Genomic DNA, 22,239 nt, shown 5'->3' with positions numbered 1-22,239 from the left:
TCATGCCTAAAATATTGATATTAATATTGATATTTTATCAATATTTTCTTCAATGTATTGACATTTCCTTTAATTTATTGACATTTCCTTTCAAAATATTGATATTTCCTTTAAAATATCTATATTAATATCCATATTTTTCCAAGGGGAAAAATGAATCGGAAAAAGCAGCGGCTTGCAGACAAAGAACAAACTTGAATTGATAAGACAGGGTAGGGCCAAGACATTTTGCTGTCTCAAGCAACTGTATCACATTTTCCAGTACCCTGTAGTGACATTGCATCAGATTCTGGGTAAAACATCTTAAGCTGTGGACGTGTGGGACATTACACCGGACCTTGTGGGCATGGAACTTCAGCTGGTGTTACTCAACATCTAGCAACAGGTTCCAGACAAAGGTCCAGAGTATACATTCCCAAAAAGCAGGGTTAGACTCTAAAGAACTGTAGTGGAAACTCCTAGGAAAGCTAGACTGAGCAATGCATTTGAACGGATGGCATGCTTTGGCCACATTCACACCATACATTTATTCCACTATTATTTCACTTTAAGGAGTCATGGCTCCCCTCAAAGAATCCTGGAAAGTGTAGTTTGTGAAGAGTGCTGAAAGTTCTTAGGAGAGCCCTATTTCCCCTCAGAAAGCTACAATTCACAGAGTTGTTTAACAGTCAGTCCCTCTCCCCAGATAACTCTGAAAATTGCAGCTCTGTGAGGGGAATGAGGTCTCCTTCCCAGGATACATTGGGGAAGCTATGACTGTGTAAAGTGAAATAATAGTGGAATAAAAGTATGGTGTGAATGTGGTCTTGGTACAGTCACATTGTAGTGTCATTAAATGAGCTTTTATTGTGCCCTCTCTGCTGGGACACTTTGAGGAACCTATTGGCTTGAGTATTGAATTATTCAGATGCCAACACATCTGAAATGTTTCTTCTAGCTGAGAGCCTGGTCACTCATTCTCTTGTTCAGAATGTTCTTTGGGAGTTCCACCTCAGACTTCAAATCCAAAAGATTTCTAAGACAAGAAATCTGGACACAGGGTTCCGGCTGAGAACTAAAGTCTGAGGAGTCATTAACAAGGGGGGTCAGGAACTAAGTCGCAGCACAAACTACTGTCCATATGTGAAAAATACCACAGCAAAGAAAGGGGGAAAGACATCCTTTTTTAAAATGAAGATATTGCTATTGAGTTGAAATAATAATAATTGTTATTATTAGCTTTAGCATTATCCATATAGAAGAATATAGAATATTATAAAGAACAATAATATAGAATATTATAAAGAATGCAAGGACAATGAGTTACAATAAAATAAACAGCACAACAGAGGAAGGAGAGAGAACCTGAGACGGGGTAAAAAGGGGATGAATATGCCAATAATTGCTCTTAGGAACATTGGAAGAGGGTGTCTGCATAAAGCCAAAGGCCCATCTAGTCCAGCATCCTCTTCTCACAGTGGCCAACCAGATGCCTATGGGAAGCCTGCAAGCAGGACCTGAGTGCAACAGCACTCAACCACCCTGCAATTCCCAGTAACTGGTACTCAGAGGCTTACTGCCTCTGACAGTGGAGGTAGAACATAGCCATTGTGGCTCCATTGATAGCCTGTTGTCTGTTTTAAAAGGCCAGGACATAAATGAAAGAGCAGAAAACACCTATACACAGAGCTTTTTTTGTGACAATACTCATTGGTATGGAGAATCGGCACCTCTTTTTTTGCTGAGCATGGCAGCCATTTTGTGCCTTGTGCATTTTTTCCCAAAAAAGCACTGCTTATACAAAGTCCCACTGAATTTAGCACGCTTGCTCACAAGAGAATGGCATCAGGCTTGCATCTATGGATTAGAGCTGAAGAATTAAGAGCCACACAACCGTGTCATTCTGGCTGATGCTACAATCAAAGGCAGGTGTTTGCATCATTAGCCACCCCCATTCTATGATGCAAAACAATTTAAGACAAGGTGAAAGTTTTAAGTTATAAGATATATTCCTTAATGAATTGGAGCAAACTCATTATCAGGTGTTGACTTTTCAATGTTCTCTTGGAAAAACGACAATTTTGTTGTAGGACCTATAAAACAGCAAGCAGTGCAATCCCAGCTTTATCTCTGCAGCACAAGATTGCCATTAGTGAAGCAACACTGCAATAAAGTCAAGGGCTTTGGTTTTATTGGGTGTTTTAAGGCTAGCAGCGTGGAGATGTTACAGGCTTCAGCGAATACAGCACAAGTTTTTTTTAACGCCACCATTAGCTAAACTGTGCAGAGTTTTCATGATGCTTACCTTCATAAACTCACTGAAATACTAAGCTTCCTAGGTTTCCAAAATCCAGATATTGAGAATGCTTTAGAAGAAAATTTTCTCAAGAGCAGTTTCTCCTCTCACTGCTGCATCTTACTCAGCACCTATCATCCAGCAAACGGTAGGTTCTAGACGCACACAGGAGATAAATCCCATAGACAGGACCAGCCGAGAAAGAGAATACTATGCTGTAACTCTTGCGTAGTTTGTTCTAAGCCCAGCTCCATTAAGCTGGATAATTTTAAGTAGGAGCAGTGTTGGAACTCACATTTCTCATGTCTATCAATTTGTTTATCCTTCAAACCGGAGAGACTAAGTTTAAATAGCGGCCTTATGTAGCAGTCAGCTTTCAAACACAAACACTTCACCACTTTGATTATTACATTTGTAAGTCAGACCAATGAGAATGAAGAGTGTTGGGCTTTATTGAAATGGTCCATAACAAGAAATAGCAATAAGTTCTTTTGGAATTTTACAAGGTTGCTCTGATTTTACAAGGTTTCCCCAATGGAAGAACCAAGCAGCAGACAGTTTAAGACTATAGTCTTGTTGAAATGTAACAATAAACTATATTTTAAAGCATTATATGAATGAGCCTATGCAAGTCTCTTCTCAGTCATGGCCATAAGGAGGTGATAAGCTTTCACTTTGGCAGGAAAAATTCCTTTCTGGCCCTGTTTACATGGGGCCACTTAAAGCCTCAGTGGGAGCTCCTATAACCAAGTGTGGATGGGTCCAGATGAACTCAGTGAGGGAAGGGAGGAAAAGAGGCTGAAAATGGTGCCACACCCGGCCTTTATGAGGGTGGTGATGCAATTCAGGAGTTTCCCAGGGCCCAGGGTTTCCCTGGAATTTGACAACTGTGGAGGCTTTGGTCTTTGTTACTTAGCCCAGTTTCACTTATCCTAAGCATGATTGCATGGGAGTAAATCCCACTGAACTCATTAAGCATGCAAATGATCACTCTACATATGCTCAGAGGCATATGTTACCCAATTCTTCCAAGCTGCACAGGAAGTGAATTGGACTGTGAAAGACCAACCCAAACTGTGTTTGCATTTTGACCAATTTGTAGGGCAGTACAATACCTCAGAGAGGAGGTTGGGTCTCCTGCTCCCCTGGTGCATTCACTATAGCTGCCCAATTTCCCTGCTTTTTAAAGTTTGATAGAAATATCTGTTGACTATAGGTACGTTCTTAAACCGCAAGGGGTTTTGTTGCCTATTAGTGAATATTTATACATGCTGCTAAAGCATAAGAGAACAAACCTAGTCCTTTTTTTCCTTCTAGGTAGGCAAGCCCAGCAGATAGCAATGTGTCTTGTATGCTTTAGATACCTGGCATGTAAAGTTGACATTTATTTTAATCTGTAATGTTATTTTGTGTAACTGTTGATTTTATTCATATTTTGATTTTAAAAAACTTGTTTTTGTTTTTAACTTTGTTATGGACAATTTTAATGTAGATCTTAGGTTTTTTGCAAACTATTTAGAGGTTTTATTTACAATTAAGTAATATATAATTTTTTGTTTGGTAAATAAACAAATACCTTTAATTAGCAAAAGAGCAAAGAAAGAATGAAAATGCAAAATACAGGTGCAGCTTTTATTCATAATTGTCCGTCATAGATAATGTTTTATTTAACGCTTGTCTGTGTAAATGCTGGCAATAAACAGCAGCACTGAAACATCACTTTGCATGCCACAAGACATAGGAAGGATTGCATTAACTGGCATGCTTAGCTCATAGTGAAAATGTAGGGTTGCCATAAGTCGTAGTCGAATTGAAGGCACATAACAACAACAATGTGAAGTGCTGAACTTTGCCAAATTGACTAGAACATAATGTACACAATGAAATGCTTATGTAATGCTAATGTGTAGCCCCCTGATTGGGGAAATGCTAATGTCTTTGTCCTGGAATGTATAAAAAACCCAGGCAAATAGTGCCATGTTGCAGCTCTCTGTCCACTCACAGGGAGACTGATCGTGTGTACACTCGTCACCAATAAAGATCTAACTTTGCTGCAAGCCTGTGTCTTCAATTTCCTTAAGGACCCCCAGTCCAACAAATCCCAAAATTCCCCATTACCATAACATACATATCTGCTGCAACTTGGCAACAGAGAGATCCATTTCTCAAGTCTCTGGGAAAAATCCCTAAACGGCAGAGTGCAGAATTTGGTTAGATAGAGCAATGAAGTGGAACAGTGAATCTTGTACAGCACCCTATGGAGTCCTTCTAGAAGGTCTAAAAAACAATTGCTTGTCACAGTGGCCAGGTATGTGGCTGCTATGTAGTCCCATTCCTTAGAACTATGGTAAGATGATGACTTCATGCCGGCTGCAAACAATATTATTTTGTCTCCTGTCTTTTATCTTTTTTACTCTATTTTATAAATGATAAGAAAATATGGTGGCTTTCTCCAAAATGCTTACAGAAAGAACAACATCACAGACTCTAAGGGGTAGCTAATGTGCTGTCCTCCAACTGTTGTTGGACTCCAAGTCCCATCAGCTTCAGCCAGCATGGGCAATGGTCAGAGGTGAAAGGAGTTGTGGTCCAACAACATCTGGAGGGCACCATGTTGGCTACCCCTGTAATAGCTCAATCTCATTAGGAACATAGGGAGCCGCCTTATATTGAGTCAGACCATTGATCCATCCTGCTCAATATTGCTTATTATTTCAACTAGCAGCGGCTGTCCAGGATTTTAGGCAGGGAGTGTTTCCAGCCCTACTTGCAAATTCTGGGGATTGAACCCAAGACCTTTGCATACAAAGCAGATGCTCTACCACTTTCATGGAACTCAGTGGCACATTTTGGGGCAAACCTGCTGTGATATTGGACAGTGTAAACACACAGAAACTTCTCATGTCAGCGTTATGGCCAGGATCCAAGCAGCCTGGTGTGAGTTCCTATAGCATTTACACATGCAGGTGGGGCTTATGGTCATGTTTGTCTCCCTCTACAGCCTCTTGTGATGCATTCAATTCATTGTGCTTCAGAAGATTCTCCAACCGTTGAGGCCAGATTTCCAGGTCTGTAAGAAGCTGCTATTCAAATGGGAAGAGGGTGGCAATGTGTCCTACTTACTGTTCTCTATTTAAAGGGCTGGCCAGTCCAAGTATGGTTTAAAGATAAGGAATCATAAGAAGGGAGACTGGAAGCCTTGAAATTGGCCGACTGTAGTAAGCACCTGGACTGAGCAGGAACACAGGTTACTGGCTTCCCCACTATGGAGAGATGTATTTCTATGTAAATGATAGTAATTCTTTTTAAATCTGTAGCTATGCATTTAAATTAGCACATGCACATTTTATGCAAATCGGTAGCATCTTTTGTACTCTTTTTTAGTGATGCATAAGTGGTCACCATAAGAGGGACCCTGAAAATCTCTGGTATATGCATACCTATTGGGTTCACAGCTAAAAAGCATTCATTCTAAATCAAGGTTTATCCCAAGATGTTTCCAGATCACACAAGGTTGCAAAATAATATATTTCATTCCGTTAAATCCTTGCTTTCATACTGCATTTTCACTGACTTTTTTTCTATAAAACTTTTTCAAAAATAACAAGATGTCCAAAGCAACTTTTACCTTCAGAAAGAGGCCATACTTGGATCAATTTAGTCCACAAAAGGTGAAAGTTTCAGAAGGCTATGAACAACTGCAATCCAACAAGATTAGAGTAGAAGCCCTTATGTTCCCTTCCCTTCTTTGAGGTCATGCCCTCAAATACCTGCGTTTACAAGGCAAGAAAGAAATAGAGCTACAAATAAATACAGAGCCATAATCCTAATAAAGTATCATTTATGTTGGGGCTAGAAAAGATTTTGAGATTTCTCAGCCTAAACCTCTGCATACGAGGAAGTTCAAAGGGGCCCCATTCAAAAGCTTTCTCTCCTCATCCCTGATTAGAGTTTCAGAATGAACTCTCTGATTCTGAAAAGCTCTCATCTGTGTGGCTAACAGGTAATTCTGCTCTTGTCCTGCCTTGTCCCAGTCTGCTTACATTCTGCATTGCTTCTGCAAAACTAGATGTCAAGCCTCAAGAAGGCCTTCATCCATCAATGTCCTCACTCCCCAGATTTTATAAGCACTCTGAGGTTAAAGAAAACATTCTCTGCAGTTACTAGGAATACTTCACCATCAAAGCAAAATCAAAAATGAACTTCTCTGCAGGAAAGCTTTGTTTGAACATAACATTTTATTCCTTTCTGCAAAGCAGGAAAGTGCTCATTGCTTGATTATGTTGTTTCTCACTGATATAACCTTCCTAGAATTTTAAATTCTTTCTCTCTCTCTTGCACACACACACACACACACACAAATACAATTGACAGAAAATGTTGAAAGTTAATAAAATACAATTGTAATGCCAGAAAATCTTTTCTCTGCTTGCATTTATTTTGATTTGGGAATGGTTTAATTTAGACCTCTGTTATTTTAGGGGCATCTTCTTGCTGATTTTGAAACCCAAGTGGCTAGAGGCTACACAAAGTTAGAGCCTTTCTACACAATCATTGGAATGCCACAAACACACTGGTGCAATTACATAATAGACTCACAAGGGAAATATTTCACCTATACCTAGTGCAATATTTCACCTACATCTAAAAGATGGGCTGGATAGCCTTGCTGCAAGGGAGTAAGTGTGGTGCTGTTTCCTTCTTATTTAGTAGAAAGAAAGAAAAAGATTGGCTAGATTTATGCTCTGGCACATAAGACATATAACAGGGGAGTCACAGCCTCCAACCAAAAAATTTAAATCCCTAAAAACACAAATCACAAACCATACTGTTTTTACAAATGCCATGCTCCAGATTGGGGATAAGAAAAAAATGCATATTTATTGCACAAGACAGCCAATCTTATGGAGATTCACTAATAGGCAAAAAACCTTGCGGTTTAAGAACGTACCTATAGCCCACAGATATTTCTGGACTTAGCTGGACTTCGTTGGACTGGCCAACCCCATTGTCATTGTGGTGTATGAGGGGAGGGCATTGCCACCCGGAGAGGACGAGTCTGTTGCTGCTGTTGTTGTTGGATCATTGCTTTCCCTATGGGATTTCTGCTTAGCTGATGACCTTTTTGCGGGACTGGGCCCTAGAAGCCCAGCCAGCCGGGATTGATTTTTACCATCCACTCTCTTGGAGGGATATACAAGCCAGCTGGCTGAGGCGGTTAAGAGGATGTAACGCTAGCAGGAAGAGGAGACCATCATTGCCTAGGGAAGAAGAATTTACTGCTACCACGGCTGCTGACTACCATCTCCACCACACTATCTTCTGTGGGAGGGCTGTTTTTCAGTACAGAGGCTGGCCTGAGGAGTGGAAGCTTACATTGGGGCATGTGCCAACCAAAGAGGAGTGATGGGGAAAGGGTGGAAGGCCAATGTATATCGAGGCTGAGCGGCAGATGCTGGTGGAAAGCTAGAGGCAGGCCATGTCAGGTAAGAAGAACGAGGGAGAGATGCATAATATCTGTCCCTTGTTCTGGGCCTGCCCGAAGCCAACAGATAGATGGGAGATGCCTGGCTCCATACTCTGGCCTTCGACTGTTGCTGTGCAATGCCAGGTCCGTTGTCCAAAAACCATCACTCATCCATGATATGAAACTGGATGAGGGTGCGGACCTGGCATGTATTACGGAAACCTGGCTGGATGAGGCTGCTGCTCCTATTCCAGCAGCCATGTGCCCAGCTGGGTTCTCGTATGCACACCAACCGAGGGTCAGTAGTCGGGGAGGAGGAGTGGCAATTATTTACCGAAGGTCTTTGGTTCTCACCAGACCTCCTCTCTGTGAGACCAAGGTGGCAGATTGCATGTACTGGAGGTTGGGCCCAAAGGGCAGTCTAGCGATTCTGCTTGTGTACCGTCCACCCCGCTGTACGACGGACTCCCTGGCCGAGGTGCTCGAGGTGGTCTCGGATGTGCGGGTACAGTCCCCAAACCTTTTGGTATTGGGGGACTTCAATGTTCATTCGGAGGCCAACCTCATTGGAGCGCCTCGGGACTTCATGGAAACCATGGCTTCCTGGGAGCTGTGCCTTATTCCAATGGGGCCCACCCAAATAGCCGGTCATGCACTTGACCTTGTGTTTGTCTCGGGAGAGGAGGGGAGTGATCTGAAAATTGGGGGTACATCCATCACTCCCTTGTCATGGTCAGACCACTATCTGGTGAAGATAGACGTGTCGGTGCCACAAACCCTCCGTGGGGGTGGAGGACCTATTAAGATGGTCAGCCACCGGCATCTGATGGATCCGGATGGATTCCTGAATGCGCTTGGGGATTCGTTGGAGCAGGCACACTGCCACACGGCTGAAACCCTGGTGGAAGAATGGAATACTGCAATCGCCAGGGCATTAAATCAGGTGGCTCCAAAACGCCCTCTCCCCCTGAATAGAGTTCAGACAGCACCATGGTTCAATCCTCGGTTGCAAGGTCTGAAGCGGGAGGTGAGACGGCTAGAGCGCTGGTGGCGGAAATCTCACTCTGACGACGATCAAACACATGTTAGAGCAGCGGCGGCAGCCTATCATGTGGCAATGAAGGCAGCAAAGAAAGATTTTTTTGCTGCCTCCATTGCATCTGCAGAGTGCTGTCCCAGGAGACTGTTCCAAGTGGTCTGGAGCCTGGTCGGTCCAGTTGCTCTGAAACCAATGGAACAAGGTAAGGTCTCCTGTGACAAGTTTGCAAAACACTTTGCGGAGAAAATTGATCGTATTAAGAGTGCTATTCCGTATGCTGTGGACACAGTGAGTGAGTCAGAGGTGACCAATGGTGCTCTGGTATTGTGGGATCAGTTCCAGCCTCTTCCATCCGATGAAGTGGACAAGGTGCTTTCAACTCTAAAACCAACCACCTACCTACTTGACCCGTGCCCATCATGGCTCATTATGAGCTGTAAAGATAGACTGAGTGAGGGGATCAAGATGGTGGTAAATACATTGCTCGAAGAGGGAGTAATGCTATCAACTCTCAAGGAGGCAATAATTAAACCAATCTTAAAGAAGTCCTGCTTGGATCCCCAAGATCTGAACTACCGCCCAGTCTCAAATCTGCCATTCTTAAGCAAGGCGGTAGAACGGGTGGTGGCTAAACAGTTGCAGGTGCACTTGGAGGAAGCAGATTATCTGGATCCATTTCAATCGGGCTTCAGGCCTGGACATGGGACTGAAACAGCCTTGGTCGCCTTGGTAGATGATATGAGGAGGGCATGGGATAGGGGCGAATGCACCTTCCTTGTCCTCCTCGACCTCTCAGCGGCTTTTGATACCGTTGACCACGCTATCCTCTTGGACCGCCTGAAGAGGTTGGGTATGGGGGCACTGTATGGCAGTGGTTCCGTTCCTTCCTCTCCGGTAGGTACCAAAGAATAGCATTGGAGGAGGAGGTTTCGGATCCCTGGCCTCTCACTTGTGGGGTGCCACAGGGTTCCATCCTCTCCCCGATGCTGTTTAACATCTCTATAAAGCTGCTGGGGGCAATCATCAGGAGATTTGGGCTGCAGTGTCATCAATATGCGGATGACATGCAGCTCTATCTCTCATTTAAATCTTCACCAAGGTTGGCTGTTGAAACCATGTCCAAATGTCTGGAGGCAGTGAGTGGCTGGATGGGAAGGAATAGGCTGAAGCTGAACCAGGACAAGACCGAGGTACTGTTTGTGGGTGACAAGGGAAGGTTGGGGGATGTGGACCTTGTGCTTAATGGGGTATGATTGCCCCTGAAAGACCAGGTCCGCAGCCTAGGGGTCATTCTTGACTCCCAGCTGTCCATGGAGCCTCAAATCTCAGCTGTGAGCCGGACGGCGCTGTATCAACTCCATCTGATATGGCGGCTGCGCCCCTACCTCCCCAATCATCTGCTCCCACCAGTAGTACATGCCCTGGTCACCTCTTGCCTAGACTACTGTAATGCGCTCTACGTGGGGTTACCCTTGAAAACGGTCCGGAAGTTGCAGCTGGTACAGAAAGCGGCGGCTTGTCTGATTAAATGTAGCCGCCAACAAGATCATATCACTCCTGTATTGAAGGAGTTGCACTGGCTACCGGTTGCTTACCGAACCCAATTCAAGGTGTTGGCTCTGACCTTTAAAACCCTATATGGTTTTGGACCAATCTATCTGAAGGAGCGCCTCCAGCATCGTCAGGGATGCCGCTCAACAAGATCAGCCTCAGAAGACCTTCTCTCGATCCCACCGGTTAAAATAGCCAGACTGGTGAGGACCAGAGAGAGGGCTTTTTCAATAGTGGCCCCCACCCTTTGGAATTCTCTCCCAAATGATCTCCATCATGCCCCTTCTTTGATGAGCTTCCGCCAGACCCTGAAGACATGGCTCTTCAGGAAGTCCTTTGGGATGGCCTAGGTTTTTACTGTTGTTTTTAAATTTTAATGTTTAATGTATTGTTTTTATTCTGTACGTCGCCCAGAGTGGCTGGTGAACCAGCCAGATGGGCGACTAATAAATTCAATAATAATAATAATAATAACTTTAAAAAGCAGGGAAATTGGGCAGCTATATTGGACTGCCCTACAAATTTATCAAAATGCAAACACAATTTGGGTTGGTCTTTCACAGTCCAATCCACTTCCTGTGTAGCTTGGAAGATTTGGGTAACGTGAGCCTCTAAGCATATGGTGAGTGGTGGCAACACCTACCCTCTCCAAAGATGGAGAATTTTTGTATGTTTGTTGGTGTTATTACTTTGCTTATTCCCTGTGTTACTAATGTTTCTACAGAGAATCTAATCTAGAAAATTTTATTTCCCTCATTATTCATCCTAGAAATCTGTGTCAAATTTATTTTTATTAATTTCAAAGCCTTTTAATTGGTCAATGTCATATGATGGTGAAGACAGCCTTTTGTGTTTCAAATTGGAGGTTATGTTCTATTTTTATTTGGGGTGCATTAACAATTGAATCTGAAATTGCAGTTTAATGTAAAATAAAACTGATTACAATATGTTGCTACTTCAGAAATGACTCTAGCTGTTGGAAAAAAGAGGATGCATGTTTTCAGCCTGCTATGTTTCAACCACTTCATTTAAGGCAAGGTGGGCACGGTCAATTAAAAGCATACAGCACACCTAGAATTTTGCTATAATATATTTCACCTCCCACTGTTTTATCTTGTGGAAACGGAGACATGTCCATTGGAAACTATTCTGCAGAACAGTCAGTGCCATTATTCCACAATTGTTTTTGGAATGTTTTTTAGTGTTGCAAAGTGTTGCTGTACTTCACATATTCACAGAAACAGAAGCAAAAGAGAATGATTTACTATAGGAAACTTCACTAAAATTGCAAAGTAAATCAAACATATTTAAAGTGACTGTCTGAACTATATCAACTGTCTTAATAATGTTGCTTCCTCCCTGCTAAAACAAGATCAGCACAGCACATGTCTTCCTTCTATTATTTGGGCTGATTGCAGGTGTTGCCACTACTCACCATATGCTCAGAGGCACATGTTACCCAATTCTTTCAAGCTACACAGCAAGAGGATTGGACTGTGAAAGACCAACCCAAATTGTGTTTGCATTTTGAGAAATTTGTAGGGCAGTCCAATATCTCAGAGAGGAGTTCAGGTCTCCTGCTCCCCTGGTGCATTCACTATAGCTGCCCAATTTCCCTGCTTTTTAAAGTTGGAAAGAAATATCTGTGAGCTATAGGTATGTTCTTAAACCGCAAGGGTTTTTTTTTTTTTTGCCTATTAGTGAATTATCATTGAGTTCCAGCCAAAATATCTTAAATTAATTAAAAATCAGCCAGGCATTTTTTAAAACTTTTAAACTGCAGAAGATGAAGGTCAGAGTATGGGGCAAGGTCAGTAATAGGATTACAGGTACTCTGTGAAACTGGCTGATTTTTAATGAATTTCAACAGATTATGAGAACTCTGACAGAAAAAAGTCCAAAAGGGCTCTGGGTTTTTTCTCTCACTTTTTAGACTTTGAACTCTCTATTCTCTCTGTCTGTTTTGTGTATTACCATGAAAATTGAGAGGGTTGTGAAGCAAGCATTTCTGAGTTCAGGACTATAAGTTTTGTAAGGTTTTGTTTTTAAATGAGCTTATGGGAAACATCAGAATGGGAAGAGGGGTATTTTCAATTTAACGTTGTGGAATGTGAAAACTCCACACTGGCCATAGTATACAGCCATTCTCATGGCTGTATAATAATATTACTAGTGTCTTGTCACCTTTTATAAAGGTATATTGAATGTATGTCTATGCATGTTCAATTAGGAAGATGATAGGCAATTATTTCTTGTACAGAGCCAGTGTGGTATAGTGGTTAGAGAGTTGGACTGGGACCTGGGAGATCACTCCCAGCCATGGAATCCCCACTCAGCCATGAAGCTCACTGGATGACCTTGGACCAGACACTGTCTCTTAGCCTAACCTACCTCAAAGGGTTGTTGTGAGGATAAAATGGAGAGGGGGGACATGTATATCATTCTGAGCTCCTTGGAAGAAAGGTGGTATATACTGTAAATGTAATAAATAATAAAAATAATAATCGGAATAGTAGTTGTGCTGTGATGGCAAAGCTATGCGCTTCAAGCTGCGAATTATATGCTTGCCATTTTCTGGGTCCCATTGCTTTTTTTTTTTTTTTTGCAAAGAAGCAACTCTGAAGCATTCAGCACCTTTTGCGAATCAGAGGAATATATGGAATGACTGACTACAAAGTTTGCAAGCAAGAATTGTGGTTGGTTGTTCCAAACATTCCTCTAAATTCAGGAAACGTGCTAGATACTTCAGAGTTGCTTCTTTGACTGATTACAAATGACTGACTACTCAGCTTGCAAGTAAGAATTATCTAATTTTATCTTTGGGCAAAAGAGAGACTATTGCACTGCCCATGTGTTAAATAAGTTACATTTGCATTTAAATCTTTTTTGAGAAATTGCAGTATTGCTTTGAAAAATTAGTTTGAATTAAAGAAAATGTGTTCATTTTAACTATTTGCAAGTTTTATTCCACCCAAGTCCTGTAGGACCCATACAGGCAGAGGTTATCTCAGCATATGCAAGGAACCTTTGCACACATTGCATGGCACTGAACACTGGGCTCTGGATCAAAGAAATCCTCTTTACTTAAAGGCTGAAACTGATTCCATTTCTTTCAAAACCAGCATGGTGTTTGTGGTGTAAGTATAAGCATATATGAGACCCAGGCTTTCTAAACTTGGTTGTTATATAAAATTTGGGATTTTATATTTGCACATTTGGGGAAAAATTACTGCTCTGTAGAATTGTACAATTGTATAATTGTATAAAAAGAGAAAAATCAACTCACTTGAAATGTGTTGGAGGAGAACTTTGCGCATACCATGGACTGTGAAAAAGACAAATAATTGGGTATTAGAACAAATTAAACCAGAACTATCACTAGAAGCTAAAATGATGAAACTGAGGTTATCATACTTTGGACACATCATGAGAAGACATGATTCACTAGAAAAGACAATAATGCTGGAAAAAACAGAAGGGAGTAGAAAAAGAGGAAGGCCAGATAATTTGAACAACTATAGACCGGTAGCGAATGTTCCATTCCTGGGCAAGGTCTTAGAACGGGTGGTTGCCAGCCAGCTCCAGGTGCATTTGGATGAAACCGATTATCTAGATCCGTTTCAATCCAGTTTTAGGCCTGGTTTTGGCACTGAAACAGCCTTGGTCACCCTGTATGATGACCTATGTCGGGAGAGGGACAGAGGGAGTGTTACTCTGTTGATTCTCCTTGATCTCTCAGCTGCTTTTGATACCATCGACCATGGTATCCTTCTGGAGAGACTCACGGAGCTGGGAGTTGGAGGTACTGCTTGGCAGTGGCTCCGCTCCTACTTGGTGGATCGCCTCCAGAGGGTAGGGCTTGGGGAGCACTGCTCGATACCCTGGAGTCTCCATTGTGGAGTCCTGCAGGGATCGGTCTTGTCCCCTATGCTTTTCAACATCTACATGAAGCCGCTGGGTGCAGTCATCAGGAGTTTTGGAGTGCATTGTCACCAGTATGCTGATGACACGCAACTCTATTTCTCCTTTTCATCTTCTTCAGGTGAGGCTGTTAATGTGCTGAACCGCTGCCTGGCCGCGATAATGGACTGGATGAGAGCTAATAAACTGAGGCTCAATCCTGACAAGACTGAGACACTGTTGGTGAGTGCCTTCTCTGACCAGATGGTGGATGTTCAACCTGTTCTAGATGGGGTTACACTCCCCCTGAAGGAACAGGTTCGTAGCTTGGGGGTTCTTTTCGATTCATTCCTGTCTCTCGAGGCACAGGTGGCCTTGGTGGCACGGAATGCGTTGTACCACCTTCGGTTGGTAGCCCAGCTATGTCCCTATCTGGAAAGCGATGACCTCGCCTCAGTTGTGCATGCTCTGGTAACCTCTAGATTGGATTACTGCAATGCGCTCTTTGTGGGGCTGCCTTTGAAGACAGTTCGGAAACTACAGCTAGTGGAAAATGCAGCTGCTAGAGTGCTGACGAGGACTAGGTGGTCCGCACATATAACACCTGCTCTGGCTCGTTTGCACTGGCTACCTATCCGTTTCCGGGCTAAATTCAAAGTGCTAGTTTTGACTTATAAAGCCTTACACGGCACGGGACCACAATACCTAGTGGAACGCCTCTCCCGATATGAAGCTACCCGTTCACTACGTTCAACATCTAAGGCCCTCCTCCGAGTTCCGACTCACAGAGAAGCTCGGAGGGTCGTAACAAGATCTAGGGCCTTTTCAGTGGCTGCCCCGAATTATGGAACAGTCTCCCCGATGAGGCCCGCCTGGCGCCTACACTTTTATCTTTTCGGCGCCAGGTGAAAACCTTTTTATTCTCCCAGGCATTTTAATCTATCTTTTAAGCTTTTAACATATATTAGGTTGTTTATTGTTTAATATTTATGCTCTACTGTTTTTGTGATTTTATTGTATTTTATCCTATGTTGTGCACCGCCCTGAGAGCCTTCGGGCTGTGGGCGGTATATAAATCAAATAAAATAAAATAAATAATAAATAAACAAGAGATGGATTGATTCCATCAAGGAAGCCACAGACCTGAACTTACAAGATCTGAACAGGGTGTTTCATGACAGGTGCTCCTGGAGGTCACTGATTCATAGGGTCACCATAAATCGTAATCGACTTGAAGGCACATAACAACAAACAACAGCAACAACATACAATTGTCTGAATACCAACATTCAGCTGAGAATTAAATGTTTAACAGCATAACCCTATGCAGCAGGATGGTGTCCTACTTACTTCAATCGGGCTGATTCTGTATAGGATTGTAGCCTAAATCACACTTCCTATCCTGCTTAGATCATCTATTCTTGTTGTTTCATAGGATGCTTCTATTTTGGCATGGATAGATGTTGGCTTGACAAAATTTCTCAAATGGCTCTGTGCCAAATTCAACACACAGCTCCCACCTGCTATTTAAAATGGTCCCCATGGTCCCATCACATTGCTGGTGAGTAAATAGACCCATCCCTTTTATCTCCACAATGTTGCTAATAAGCCCAAGAATCATTTGAACTGAAATAGCAATCTTTTCTTCTACAGGATTAAATCAGAGTCATTTGTATACAAACGCCTTTTAGTTGCCTAGGACCATATTTGAGATTCAATGAGATGAAGACCAAAGAGAGAGAGATAATAGCAGCAGCTTATTTGCCACAAACAGCACTCCCTAATGCTTCTGTTTAATTATTTTCCATTGTTATGCATAACTTACAGTAATACTGACAGTCATAGGGCTGAGGAATATGGTAGTAAATGTAAGCCTAAAAATAAATTGCAGATGTTTGTAATTAACTTGCTAACAAAACTGGCTTTTTGTTACTGTTTCCAGCAGACCGATTTAGCTCCTCTTATGCCTACTACATTTAGGGTATTTCTAGACAGAGAGCTCCTAACACAATTCATTCATTCCCCTTGCACTGTAAGCAGCACACAGAATTGCAGCTGACTTTCCACAGAGCTGTGGGGAGGTGAAATCATGCTTTTTGTGTCCAAACATCCTGCTTGCTATGCTCAGTCTTCATTAAAGGGCATGACATAGTTGCATGGGTGGGGAAGGGAAGGGTACATTTCACCTAAGTACCATCGTTGTTGTTTTTAAAAACATTAAATCCATTTTTTGTTCCTGCTGCGTCCAGCTCTCTGCCCTCCCCCCTCTGGTTGGTTAGCTCAGGCTGAGCCACTTTTTGTCCAACTGATCTCCACTTATTCCACAGGGCTACTATTGCTGCTGCAATCAATTCCCTTCCTTCCTTATTCCTTACTGAAAAGCAGTAACAAAACTGAGGGGATGGGGGAGGACACAAATGTCAATGCAAGTGGAGAGTAGGAGATTATAGAGGGACCACAACTGCCACTGATCCCCGGGTCAATTTCAGTTCTCTCGGTTTCCCGTTTTTCCAATCTCAAATTAAGTACTCCACATTTCTGCAGCAATTTGTACTTTTAAAAATTCTCATGAAAATTCTTCAATATTACAGTATGAATTTCTCCAAATAAACATATTTTTGTATGTAGTTTTGACTAATGTACACATTTTGCAAACGGTTTCAGTTCCTGTGCTGTTTCATAAAGTGTGTATTTGATAGATTTGGCTTTGAATGCAAACTGAATCAAATGTATCCCACATCCCTACCTCCAGTCCCCTAAAAATATGAAAACAAGGGTGGGGAAGGTGACTTGGTACCAAGAGGAATGACTAACTGGTTTAAAGCAAGCTAGAAACCTTTTCTTTCCTCCCTACATAAATGCATCTCTAAAATGCTTCTTTTTAGAGTGTATGTTTAGGATTGCAGCTTTTTCTCAGTAACTAGAGGTCTGTAAGAAGCACTTGAAATTGCCTTTAAGGACAGTGGCTTCAGCAGAAAGACATAATTGTAATACTTGGGCTAAAGAAGTGAAGAGAGTGAGAGAGGAGTCATTTACTGTGAGTCAAGAATGGTCCAAGACATTTTGCTGCCTGAGGCAAAGTACATGATGGCGCCTTACCCTTTTCCATGTACAAAAGCCAACCAGACTAGCAACTGAATCTTATTTCAACTCTGGCAAAGGAATAGTAGTGCCCACTGCCCTTGATTTTTAAACCCTTCTGAGCTGAGTGGAACATGAAGCTGTTGCTCCTTCCCTCTCTCAGATTCCAAAGAATTAAAAACAGTAACTGCAAAGGAACCAATGGAAAAGCCATGGAAAAAGATGGGGCACTGCAAGATGTCATCCATGCTTCATGGAGGGCTCCTCCCACAATAGTGCATTAGCTTGTCTGCACAAAGACAGTGAAATGCAGTTCCGTCTGTCTTTTTTAAAGATAGATTTGTGTGCGTGTGGTCTAAAAACAGATGCAGGTAGCATGGTGAAAACCAGGGAGGGCAACCATTTGATGAGGGTGTTGTGTTCAAAAGAAAAAAAAATGAATGAATGATAATTCCAGAGTAAGCATCTCATCTGGAAGCAGCTTATAGTACCAACCAAATCTTATTCCTCTCCCTTTCGTTTCTATAGAAAAAAACATTTGGTATTCATTGAGCAATGAGTTATATGTAATGCTGATACAAATTAAAAGAGTAAAACTACTGGAGTGTTAAGTGGCTTCACAACGGTGGTCCTAATATGTCAGCAGATCATGACAAAGGCTTTGAACCTGTTTGCAAAGTCAGAGCTGAGCTCTAAAATGTGTGAACTAATCAAAGTAAAATCTGTGTGTCTGAACAAATGTCCCTGACAAGTGAATACAAAAGGCAACTTTGTTACATCTGGCCTCTTCCAAGCAGGTGGTTCAACCTGAGTATTTCTTATTATACAAATTAAATACTGAGCATTTGTAATTTCACTTAGGCAACTGCATTATTGGAGGACTTTCCCTTCTTAGTAGACTACCTTTCAGATGCAGATTTTAATTAAGGAAATGAAAAACCCCTTGGAGGAAGTCTTCAAATCCATTTTCTCAGACCTGGAGTAATGTATTTCCATGGGAAATCTATCTGAACTTTTGGATTTTACCTGTTCCTGTCTCTGGCATCACACTTCCTATATTGGCATAGGAGCTATATTGACACCACTCCCCCCCCAAAAAAGCCAAAACACTGCCCCAAAGTGGAGGATGAGCATCCAGCAAACATGACAAGATGATTAGATACACGACAGAGACATTTGTTCAGGAAAGACAGCCCCCTCGCTGCTACACATACAAACAAAACCCATGAAGCTCAAACATGTTTTCAACTACTGAGCATTTTGGACCCAACATTGTGCTCAACATGCAATGTGCAACCACCAGTATAGTCAAGTGTCTAGAATGCCAGGCTTAGGATCAAACCACACATTAAATGCAATCATGTATTGGTACAGTGTGGTGTAGTGATTAGAGTGTTGGTCTAAAACAAGAAGACGTGTCTCTTGACTAGGGATGGGGGAGAAATTCAATTCAGCTTGCATTTAAAGCCAAATCTGTCACATTCGTACTTTCCAAAACAATATGAGAACTGAAATACAGCCATTTTCTAAATTCGCAGTTTTCTGAATTTTGCAATGCAGTTTGTCAACCAAACAATGTTTGTAAAAATGGATATATATTGGGGCAAGTGTGCATAAAATGCATATATTAGTGAAAATAACTTACAAAAATACATTATATTAGGCAAAATTGCTGTGAAAAATGGGTAGATTCATCAAAACTGCACACAAAAATGTGTATTAGAAGAAATTAGCACTAAAGTGGTGCAGCATTTTCATAAGGATTTTTTTAAAACAAAAAATTGCACATTGCTGCAAAAATGTAGAGAACTGGATTTAACTCTGGAAAAATGAGAAAGGGAAAGAAATGAAACTGGCATATCCTTCCATCCTTACTCTTGACTAAATGAGTCAGCAGAGGCTATTGCCACCTGATGGAACCGCAAACAGCAGACTCCAGCAGCATCTCCAGGATTCCACCCTGCCCCCACAAATTGGCTGTTTCTTGCCTGTGCACTAACACAAGACCCTGACAGATGTGCTGCAACACTACTTTTGATCAGCCAGATCATGCTAGCTAGCTATCAAGACAATAAGCCATTTCTGGCTTTCTGACAATAAGCTGAGAAGCTGGAAATAACTATGTTTCAGAAAATAATGGATGAGATTGAGATAACGAAACAAAACCTGCGACAGGGTTGTAAGGAGCTGAAAATTGAATTGAGTAAAATGAAGCAGGAGATTAAAGATATAGGGGTCCCTGTGAGAGAGGTGACCCTGGAAGGGGTCCCTGTGAGAGAGGAGACCCCGGAGATTGGAACAAACGTGGAACAGGAAAAAGATTTGGAGTCTATGGACTTTAGAAACAAAATCTATTGTTTGGAGACACAGGAGATTAAAGACATAGGGGTCCTTGTGAGAGAGGAGACCCTGGAGACTGGAACAGGGGTCCCTGTGAGAGAGGAGACCCTGGAGACTGGAACAGGGGTCCCTGTGAGAGAGGAGATCCCGGAGATTGGAACAAACGTGGAACAGGAACAAGATTTGGAGTCTATGGACTTTAGAAATAAAATCTATTGTTTGGAACTCAATGTTATCTCTGAAGAAATTAATGAAGATTCTAGAGATAAAGTTATCAATGGCATGGATAATCTTCTGGACTGGAATGATGTGATGGAGCCCAATATAGAGAAAATCTATGGAATTAACTGCAGCCATGTGACAATGGAAAAACTTTCAAGAGATGACCCAGTGTATTTTGAAAAAAAGAACAGAGATATGATTTTACAGCAGTATTTCAGCAACCTATTCAGAATGGATGGCAAGAAAATATTTGGGATAGAGGTAATTCCCATCAGACTCTTACTATATGACTATGGCTTTGACAGCAAGATTATTATGGAATACTGATAATGGAAGATTGGATACTGAAATTACTGGACTTAACAAGACTACTGAAGATGGAAGATGGAAAATGGAACTAATAGGGATAATAGAACAATGGCTACTGAAATTACTGAACCTAACAGATTCTGATGTGATGGATTAATTGAAATGTTTATTTTGACTATGGTTATGACAATAAGATTATCATAATTAGTAATGAGATGGATTAATCGATATGCTTATCTGGAAAAAAAAATTGATAGATATATTTCTTAAAGAATTGAAACCTCTCTTTGACTTTTTGTGGAAAGAATAAAGTAATGTTTATGAGATTTGATGATTAAGTAAGATAACTACTGGAGGAAAGTGATTTTATAATATGACTTAAGAGACAGGATTGTTATATATTATAGACTTATAATTGATTTGATCTTTGACAAATGGGAAGTCAATATTTTACTCTTTATTTTTTATTTTTTTTTTCTTTTTTTCTTTTTGTTTAACTATTTTTGATTTTGTTTTTTGTCTTTGAATGTTTTATGATTTTGTCTTGTATGTTTTATGAAAATCTGAATAAAAATTATTGAAAAAAAAAAAAAAAAAAAAAAAGACAATAAGCCATTTCTGGCTTTCTGACAATAAGCATTTCTGGCTTTCTGAAAATCACATTTGACTTTAAAACCCTGATTTGGGAGATTGGTCAGGGCTAAACCATTTCTTAACATTCATAATTCTTTTATTCCCAACTTTGGAGAAATTTTACCGGGACTGTTTTTAAAGCCTTATTTTTAACATTCTTCAGTTCTTTAAAGTCTTCTGCATCCTATCACATTTTTACATATTTTCACCAGGCCTCATTCAAAAACATTTGTCTAGCTGCTCTGTTTTATAAAGGGTTTATATAATACATATTTCCAAGTATCTGCAGCAGTTAGCATTGAGAAATGAAAAATGGAAACAGAAATAATAGAATAATGAAAGATTTGAAATCAGATCTGCATGGCATTTTAAAGGTTTACATTTGTCAAGAATTTTAATAGACTTTTAAAAAACAAATCTGCTTGTGATCATCAAATAAATTGCCTTGCTGAAAGACTAACCAAGATAACAGAATCAAATCAAGGCATGAATCACTGGAAGGTACATACTCTCAGTTCTTTTGCTATCCTCATTCTAAGACATTTGAGGTAAAATGTTTCTGAAATTTACTAGCTCATATGCCTGCTTGCCCCCACACCCAGAAAGAAGACTCAGGACACATTCATTGGAATGATATTATATTTATTAAAATATAACAACTTTTTGGAGAACATGCAGGCCAAATTAACCAAATTATCCTAATTCCAACCATCCAGGCAGGTGAGACCTTTGCCTACCTCTAAGGGGGTTAGGCTCCCCCCCGCAGCCCCCTGGGCATGTAACCAACCACTGGCTGAGGCTCCCAGCCATGAATGAGGAAGAAAACCTCTCTCCTTGCTAGGCTAGCCTTGGGTGTGCACCCAACCTGCGCATCTGGACCCTGCTGTACTGGCATTCACCCAAATGTGCAAGCCAGACCACAGAGAGCACCCCCCAAGTCTAATCCTGGCATCAAGCCAGGTGATTCCTAGAGGGTGCCCCCCCAAACCCAAAATTCCTCGGTACTCTTACCCCCCAATCTCATCACCTGCCTGGACTCCACACCACAAGAGGCGATCAGCTACAGCTTGGTCACCTCTACCCAACAAAAAAATGTCCCAAAATTCCCTTTGCATGTCGTCCAAAAACAGATTACAACCAAGGTCAGAAAGATGAACCCCGTCATCGCTAAACAACTGTGGGGGATGGTATCGAATCCCTGGATGGGTCATGAATGCCCACCCCATGGCCAAGACCAACTTGTGAACACTCCTGTTCATCCAATATGTAGCCTGATCAATCCTGTTAGGATGGACTGCCCCCCTCCAAACCTGCCTTTTGAGCAAATCAGACCAGACTACAAAACCCCCGCAAAAATGACATGAAATCCAGTGCAGATCATAGGTCACCCTCTGCAGCAGATCCACCACAGGCCACTGCATC

At 41.6% G+C, this 22,239-nt stretch overlaps 1 long non-coding RNA gene across 1 annotated transcript in view; it reads right to left on the bottom strand.

Annotated features, from left to right (window-relative positions):
- The window catches only part of LOC133377034 (uncharacterized), a 63,638-nt gene extending 57,670 nt beyond the window's left edge, over nucleotides 1-5,968 (bottom strand). Inside the window, exon 1 of the long non-coding RNA XR_009760602.1 lies at nucleotides 5,904-5,968. This is a non-coding gene — a long non-coding RNA (uncharacterized LOC133377034). The remainder of the gene's footprint in view (nucleotides 1-5,903) is intronic.
- Between the last annotated feature and the right edge of the window lie 16,271 nt (nucleotides 5,969-22,239).

The sequence above is a fragment of the Rhineura floridana genome, chromosome 1 (genome assembly GCF_030035675.1).
Source record: "Rhineura floridana isolate rRhiFlo1 chromosome 1, rRhiFlo1.hap2, whole genome shotgun sequence".
NCBI classification, from domain to species: Eukaryota; Metazoa; Chordata; class Lepidosauria; order Squamata; family Rhineuridae; genus Rhineura; species Rhineura floridana.
This window is presented reverse-complemented; position numbering and strand designations above follow the sequence as displayed.